The 9,447-nt window shown below is 34.5% G+C and overlaps 1 pseudogene; it reads left to right on the top strand.

Moving 5' to 3' along the window:
* Positions 1 to 242: 242 nt before the first annotated feature.
* LOC120205723 lies at positions 243 to 4,871 on the top strand (annotated as a pseudogene).
* The last annotated feature ends 4,576 nt before the right edge of the window (positions 4,872 to 9,447 follow it).

Genomic DNA, 9,447 nt, shown 5'->3' with positions numbered 1-9,447 from the left:
AACTTAGGTATGATTGTGAAAGAAATTGAAAGTTTAGGTACTAAGACGGATAACAATTGATAGTTTAAGTACCAAACATATAATTTACCCTTGATTTAATTACCTCTTTCTATTTTAAGAAATATATAATTAAATTAAGTAAAAAAAAAGTAAATTAGATGAGTTGATCCATCGGCACCAATGAGAGAGCTTGATTAGAATCCGAAAAGATAGAATAAACCCATTTTTGAAACACAAAATTAAAGAAAAAAGGGACCCTCTTTGTTTTCCTTCCTATTCTTCCTCGATCTATGGGAGAGCTTCAATAACCATTATCCAGATCTAAAAAAATCCCATAGTTTAATTCTTTGATCGAACAAACTAAACAAGAAATAGGGGGAAGATAAAGAGGAAAAAACACCCAATTTTTTGTTGGGTATAAACAAATTCAATGCAGTGAAGGACTTCGTTAAGAAAAACCAACTTAAAAGGGAGAGTTTTTGAAGGGAAACCCAGATCAAGAAACTAAAGATTGAATCAGGGAAAAAGGAGGAAAGGGTTGGATCTGATGGTGGTGGGATTGGGATTAGGTGCAGATCCGAGCAGCGAGAGATATCGTGGACCAGCGGGATTTGATAACAAGGACAGGGGTAGCGTATTTTTGGAGGCAGTGGATTTGTTTAGGTGTGGTGGGGCTGCATAGACAAGGATGCAGCTTCACGTCTCGCCTAGCATGAGAAGTTTAACGATATCAAGCAACAATGGGTTTATTGACTTGATGAAGATCAAGGTGGCAGCTAGACATATTTCATATAGGACCCTTTTCCATACCATTCTTATTCTAGCTTTCTTGTTGCCTTTCGTCTTCATTCTTACTGCTCTTGTTACCCTTGAAGGTGTCAACAAGTGTTCCTCATTTGGTATGCCCTTTTAGTTTCCATGTTTTTTTTATTGTTTTCTAATACATCTTTATTGAATCTGATGTGGGTTCTTTTCTATATTCAGGTGGCATCTGATTTGATTTAGGTTTTCTTTAGTTATTGACATTTGATGCTAGTTCTATTTATCTCTTAGTCTTTTCTTGAAATCTTAATTATACTTTGTTCAGGTTTATTTGGTTATGCATTTGAATTTTATTATTATTATGATGCATTTGATAATATCTGGATTCAACTCAATCTGATTTGGAGTGCTCATGGAGCAAATTCGGTTCTTTATCATCTTAATACAATGTTAGTTTTCATCATATCATTGACATTTTTCCTTTTATTTTCTTGGAATCTTAGTTTATCCTGATTCTATTTTGGTCATGCATTTGATTTTGCCGAAGGGCACTTTTGATTTTACTTCATTTGGTTGATGTGATGATGCTCCATTTTATAGATTCACGTCGATCTGATTTGGTGTGCTGATTGAGCACATTAGTTAATAAGCTGACTTGTTTTGCATTATAGATGGACTGGGATATGTGGTTGTTATGTGGCATAATTGGTTTGGTCCATAAATGTCTAATTTGTTGCTTATGTTAATTGTAAATTGTTGTTCTTCATGCTGCATTCTTAGAAGTTATCTGCAGTCTTATAAGATTCAAGTATAACAAAAACGAATTTGTCAATGGTTTTTTTCTCTTAATTTTGCTGGTTGAATCTGAATCTCTAGTGTAATTCAGCTTTTAATCGATAAAAGCTTTGGTTATCAGCTCAATTGAACTAGCTGGATTATACAGGTGGTAGAAAATTGAAAGTTCAAAACCCTTTTGCTTCTCCTCAGCTCTGTTTGTACCAAAAAAATTCTGCTGTCTATTTCAGTTGAAGTTGTATTCTGGGTTTATGGATTTATTGTCATGTTGTTTTTATATTCTTTTTTGCTGTTCTTTTTATTTATAATCACTTGACTTCTTTTTTCCAGTCTATTTACTGATTTACACATCTTAGCCTTAGTGAAGTTCTAGGTTTAACAAACACTATATTTTTGTGGAATTGTTCAACTTGGAACCGGATCTTTCTGTTTTCAAAAGTTTATTTATGCATGTTATCTAAATAATTTTGAGCACTTAACTTTCCTGATGGAAATACCATGAAAACTGATTAGAACTGGTTAATTCAAACTTATATAATTATGTGTTTATTGATTCTTGATCTTGTTCTTTGTTCTTCTGGTTCATTTTAACGTTTATATCAATTAATTTTATCTCGTTCAGTTATGAACTGGATCTGCTTTTCATATTGTATTCCAAGTTAACTTGCTAGATTGGTATATCCATTTATCTTTATATAATGCTGTTATTGGGTCCATGACTCTTCTTCTACTTGTTTCACCATTCCCAGATTGTTTAGGTAGGCGGTTAGGACCGAGGCTTCTTGGTAGAGATGATTCAGGGGTAAGTAATCCATTCTCTCCATGCTGGAACCAATTTTTTGATTCGTTTTTGGTGGTCGACAATTTATTTATGATTTTAAGTTTAATTTGTCTTTCGTGGTGATGGTGCAGCAGAGACTAGTTAAGGACTTTTATAAGATTCTCAATCAAGTAAACACTGAGGAAATTCCAGATGGTATAAAGCTTCCAGATTCATTTAATCAACTTGTTTCTGAAATGAAGAACAATCATATGATGCAAAGACCTTCGCACTCATGTTAAGAGCAATGGTACAGTCATGTTACATTACTTTCAATTTTTCTCTATTTCTATTTACTATTTAATTGTTTTTGTTGCATCAATTAATATATTAAGCACATTGAATAGACTTGCAAACATTTTCTTGTCACTATATTAGACCTATAAGTTCCTAGCTTAAATGGATTTTTCACTTTTGCGGTTTTATGTACCTTTGATTGCATATATATATGTTTAGTATATTGGTCTTCAAGAACAAATGGGATCACGGATGCACAATCAGAAAAATGAACTAAAGTTTCATGTTGTTAATGTCTATCAGATGTTTTGTTTAGATCTATTTTTTCACCCTCCCCCAATCTCATCCCCTTGTCTACATTTTCTCTTTTTCAAATATAAAGCTGCAGATCTTCAGCCTAATAATTTAACAATTATATCTTCTGTTCAACTGAGTCATGGTGATGTTAATAAATTCTAGGGAAGAAGAAAAATAAAGACTCTAGCTGTTTTTAACAAAAATGGTGAAAGCTGGGGCTTTTAACTGTCTCACATCTGTAGGATGCTTTTTTTTTCCAGTGATACTAGGTAACAATTTGTTCTTGTATTTCGATGAATGTATAAAGTGCAGTTTGGGTTAACATTCGGTATGAATTCTAATTTTCACAAATTATGTGAGTTTGGAGAACTTCCTTAGTGTTTGTCTTTTCTGCACAGATGGATAAACTCGAAAGAGAAATTAGGGAATCTAAATTTTCTGAGCTGATGAACAAACACTTTGCGGCAAGTTCCATTCCAAAAGGCTTATACTGTCTTTCTCTGCGTTTGACCGATGAATATTCTTCGAACGCTCATGCACGCAGACAACTGCCTTCTCCTGAGCTCCTCCCTGTGCTTTCCAACAACTCTTACCACCACTTTGTCCTGTCAACGGACAACATATTGGCTGCATCGGTTGTCGTCACTTCTTCCGTCCGATCATCCCTAAAACCCGAAAAGATTGTCTTCCATATCATCACAGACAAGAAGACTTATGCGGGTATGCATGCCTGGTTTGCGCTAAACCCTGTGTCCCCAGCAATAGTCGAAGTGAAAGGTGTTCACCAGTTTGATTGGTTAACTAGAGAGAATGTTCCCGTGCTTGAAGCTGTGGAGAACCACCATGGCATCAGAAATTATTATCATGGCAATCATATTGCGGGAGCAAATCTCTCCGACACTACTCCTCGAACATTTGCTTCAAAATTGCAAGCTAGAAGTCCAAAATACATATCTTTACTCAACCATCTTCGGATATATTTACCGGAGGTAATTCGGGACGGCTATAACAATTTCTTCTCTTACATGCATCATCTTTCCTCCTAAAATATGTTTTGATTCTGCATTTTGAACAGCTATTTCCGAACCTTGACAAAGTGGTGTTTCTAGATGATGACGTTGTAATTCAGCGTGATTTGTCACCTCTTTGGGAGATTGATTTACGGGGAAAGGTTAACGGAGCTGTTGAAACTTGTAAAGGCGAGGATGAGTGGGTGATGTCCAAACATTTCAGAAACTACTTCAATTTTTCCATCCCTCATAGCTAAGCATTTGAATCCTGATGAATGTGCATGGGCTTATGGGATGAATGTATTTGATCTCCGTGCATGGAGAAATACAAATAAGAGAAACATATCATTACTGGCTGAAAGAGGTAATGTATCGGCTACTCATTTTCCTGACTGTTCGTATAATTTTACCTACCCTTGTTCGAATTCGAATCGCATCACTGTCATCAGTTACATTTACCGATCTACATTGGGAATCTTCTTATATTTTTTTACATTAATTTCACTCATTTACTTTGATTATTGGTTTCTTTGTGGTAGAACCTGAAGTCGAACCTAACAATGTGGAAACTCGGAACTCTGCCACCTGCTTTGATTGCATTTAAAGGCCACATTCATCCAATTGATCAGTCATGGCATATTCTCGGTTTGGGCTATCAGAGTAAGACCAATGTCGAGAATGTGAAAAGTGCTGCAGTTATTCATTACAATGGCCAATCAAAACCATGGCTGCAGATTGGCTTTGAGCATCTCCGGCCATTTTGGACAAAGTATGTAAACTACTCCAATGATTTTGTTAGGAACTGCCACATTTTGGAATTGTAGTTAACCGGGTTAGACGGCACAATATGAACACAGAAGAGACACTAGCAAGTCGAGTGTTTTATTGCAGCCTGAAAATTATATCGAGAAAGGTAAGGGGGTGAAAATTTGGGCTAAAGAGTGCAACAGTTTTAGTGGAAAGGACCTGCATTTTCTAGCACGGCCATGAAAATTCGTTCTTTTTCAGTTTGTAACATAGCAATCGATCAATGTATTTTTTCGTGTGGGAAAAGGATACTCGTATCGCTCTTCCAGCAAGGGTTCTTGGCTTTCGGAAAAAGTTGCGAAAAGATACAAGATTCAGAAGAGTTCCCCATTGGTGTAGGAAGATAATGGCTGGGGCAGTTCATTTGGTAAGGCTCCCACATACCCAGACTGTTCTATTTTAAACATTACATGTTCATTTTTCTAGTTCCCATTTTTTAAACCTTTAATTTGAAATATTTTGTTGAATTGTACAACTCAGATTATGGAGATTGCTTTGTTACGGCTTCTATTAGGTTATATATCCGTATATATTTGTTATGTACACTTCATAAGAAACATTTAAAAAAATTGCAGAAAAATTCTTTTTCCATCTGTGTAGAATCTGAGATAAAAATCTCTCTAGCTTTTTAATAATTTCAGTGGAATCTACATTCATTGCAAAGTGTGATACATCTATAATGTAATTTAATTTACTAAATTATTTTTTAAACAAAAATAAAAAAATTAAGCTGATTGTTTCATCTTCTTTGAAGGAAGATTATAAATTTAATTAAACTTAAACACTTAACATCAGTTAAACTAAAATGATGCTTTTCGTCTACATATTTAGTCAGTTTGGAAACAATTTTTATATGAAGTTGAATAAGCTTAGCTAATAGGAAGAAATTAGGTCAATTGCCATGCTATTTACCCTCATGATCAAAACAATCCTTGTATGATCAAAACAAACCGTTGATAAACCATTCTCACCAATAGCTTTAAGAGGATTATTGATTTCAACGCCATATAAACCTCTTCATGAGTAAAGTCCCGAAGCAAGGCTGGATTCATGTCTAGGGGAATGCATATATCGGTGTCTTCCACTATCCCCATCTGCATTTGAGAATGGTTGATAGGAATAAATGGATTGGTTTGAGGTGGTTTATCGTTTTTGATTTGGGTTAAGAGTCGTAATTGATGAAAGATCGATTGTTGACAGGTACTAATGTTTTTTGTCTCCATAAGGAGGTAGAAGAGAAATATGTGAGGGTGAGATCGTTCCAAAATCCTCTTTCTTGGTCTTGGTCAAGAGGTTTTATAGTGACTCTTAGTTTAGCATTAAGTGTAAGCATATGATGACTACTTGTAGGTCAACAGATAGGTGTATACGATCAGGTGATAATGGATTTAGTTATGGTAGGTCAAGCGGGCCTGTTAGAAGTCCATGGGTGTCAAAGATCCTAAGATGCTTTTGGGTCCTCTAAGGGAATGCACGGGACAATATGTGGAGGACCTTTGACGGGATTTGTCCCCCCTTAGTCGACGAAATATCATAAAATGACTTTACCTGAGATTTGACTATTTGATCGTTGATGTATTTATTAGATCATTTTTTTGGGGAAACATCGCAATTATTGGTTCTTGAACGACTTAGAGGCTTAAATGTGTGGTGCCTTGCGTTTAGCGCGATGGAATAGCATGCTATTTTGACTATTAGAGACGTATCGTTTATCTAACTATATAAGGAGGGTCTGGTGTAGCAGTCGTGAATCATCTTGTTTGTTATTTTCTCTTTGAAAAAATTCTCTACTTTTTCATTCGAGCTCGCTTTTGATGTCAAAAAGAATGTTGCGAAGGTTGTGTTGAACAAAGGAGAGAGTAGAAGTAAATTGTCAACGACCAACAGATGGTGGTACTTTTGAATGCACAACTCATAGAATGGAGGTAAAAAATCTGATATTTAGTTGTGGTATGTTGTGGGAGAAATACGAATTTGAATTTAGCATCCATTCTGATTCATATTGTATGAATGACCATGGAGATGGTAGCGACGAGAATTCAACGTGATTTTTTTTAAGGGCTGAATTTCGTTTTTCCTTGCACACTTTGTAGTATGTATTGGATTATTATGAGATAGCAACGAGTCAATTTACCGGAGCATCCTAGTGAATCCTCAGAGGTTATTATTATTTTTTTTGGACAAAGGATGGGTGGACTTCGATGATATAGTGTGCAGTCTTACTCTTTCAATATTGTGGCTCAACAAGGTTGTACAAGGCTACTATGTTTATATGAAGGCACAAGAAGGTATTCAAAATCGGAGAGTCTATCATCTATTGGAGTACCAGACGAGAGCTGAACTGGATCATTCAAAGTTAATAATGGTGACTCAAATGTTTTGAGGAGGGTTCAATTTTCCTCTCTGATGGATCGTGGCTTATGGGGGTATGGATAAGCTGACGTAGATTTATTAAGGACAGAGGTAGAGAATGTGTATACACTATCGTTCTGTCACTTTCCCTGAGGCCCTGGTCGAAGAGGCGATTATCGCAGGGATTTATCAAGGATTTTGGGCCTGGTGATGAGAAAATATCGGAGGATGATATCAATCGAGGGTTGAAATACTAAGTTGATGACGCTTTTAGTGAGGTTGAGAGGTGCAGTATTTGTGTTCTCGAGTAGGGAACGATTCAAGGGCGATTTAGTGCAGGAAAGTGTGGTCGTGTCAGACTATTTTGAAGGGCGTCCTTGGGCCCTCTTCATTCCTTCAAGTTCCCGAAGGGCTGTAGAGATACTGTCAGGTGATATTTCTAGGGTAAATCTGTTACAGTTTTACTTGGTTGCATGGCAGTATGTGATTTAACGTTGCCGAGCTATTGAATCCAAATCATGTTGTCGGTTTGTGTTGGTTGGTGGGAAAGGAAACTAGTCCTTTCCGATAAAACAAAGCCCTTCAAGAGAGAAGTTAAGAGGACAATCCCTCAAGGGGTAGTAACGTTTAGTGAGGCTGCAGTTTCATGGCGGGGAGCCATCGAGTCTTTTTGGTTAGCGAAAGATAAATTCAAGTCTAAAAACTTCTAGGCTAGATTTCAAAATGTTAGTGTGTTGAATTAAATTTAAATTTAAAGAATATATTGTTTAGGGGGATGGGCTATTATACCAATTTAAAGAAGATCATACACCAACTTTGAATGATTTGACAGAGAATAATCAAAATACAAATGATTGAAAACGTTAGTGACAAAATTAAAAAGTTATATTTGATGACCAAAATAAATACACTTGTACAAACTAATGGTATACAGTTTATCCAAGTATTACGTGTAAATTGAAATTCATATAGTGTCTAAGTGATAATCCAAGTATTACGTTTGAAATTCAATCTAAGTGATAATCCCCCCCCCCATATTTTTAGTCCAAATCACCCTTAATACTCAATTGTTTAAATGTAGAATTTTAAACATGCGCTTAATAAGTGATTGAAAATAAGTCTATATATGTGCATGTTGTAGTTGTTTGACCCACCTCATGCTCATACTTGTGTAACTGTGTCATAAACATGTAACACATATACATATATTTTTTGATAAAATTCGTATAATTTTTAATAGTTTTTCCATTTTCTCCTTATTTTATTTGACATAACCTTTAGGGAGCCTTTGGTTCGTGGAAAGCTCATTACTTAGGGGAATACTCTTTTCCGAAATTGTGTTCTCACGTTCAGTTCACGGAAAAGATTATTATCATGTATAACTTATTACCAATAGTATCATTTTTGTTTAAAATGGAAGGAATATTACTATCTCTAAATCTTAGGTATACACAATTCTCACAACTTTAGATAAAAACACCCCTGAAATAATGAAATTTTTTTTATATGGATCCTTTTCAATTTCATTCTTCGCGTTTTACTCAAAATTCTAAATATAATAATAATAATAATATACAAAGAATTGGTTTAGTAATATATTAATAAATTTGAGTAGTTAAAATTAATTTTTAATATTTATATTAATTATTTATAATTTTTGAGGTGAAAAATGATATTATTAAAAAAATAATATTTAAAATTATCTAACTTTGAGTTATTAAAAAGATGGATCTTATACATTAAAATAATATATTTGTCCACTCGAGACCACAATATTCTTTTTTATATATTATATTTTATATAAGTATGATACTTACGAAAATTATTTAAAAATATAAGTTTGATATAAATTTCTTATAAAAGCAGCTAATTTTATAAAAAATAGAAAATATCCAAATTACAATTAAGGTTTACAACCAAAATCGTAACTAAACACATAATAAGGCATTTTCCAAAAAACAAAACTAGCCACTAAGATCACACAATGATCATACAAGGAAATGTTAAAAAAACCTAACCAAATAACTCGAACAAACGGTAGATACGAACATATTTGATTGCATCGGTAAACGAATCAAAAAAGGATATGAAAATATTAAAAGCCACCAAAAAAATGCAAATTAGAATCGAGCGACGTAAAAATACTATCCATGAATGCAAGCGCGTTCAATTTCATATGAGGGTCCAAAAGCAGGAATACCATCATGATAACAAATAAGCCCCATTTGACCAGCCGTGAAATGTCAAATCCATCCTGAAAAGAAAACAAATGAAAACACGGCCAAACAACCGAAAATATGCCATAAAACAGAGAAAAGCGTGTCATAAAGACAGAAGAAAATGTCATAAAGGCAGAATTATTAAAAA

This window comes from Hibiscus syriacus, unplaced genomic scaffold (genome assembly GCF_006381635.1).
Source record: "Hibiscus syriacus cultivar Baekdansim isolate YM2019G1 unplaced genomic scaffold, ASM638163v2 tig00012840_pilon, whole genome shotgun sequence".
NCBI lineage: Eukaryota > Viridiplantae > Streptophyta > Magnoliopsida > Malvales > Malvaceae > Hibiscus > Hibiscus syriacus.
This window is presented reverse-complemented; position numbering and strand designations above follow the sequence as displayed.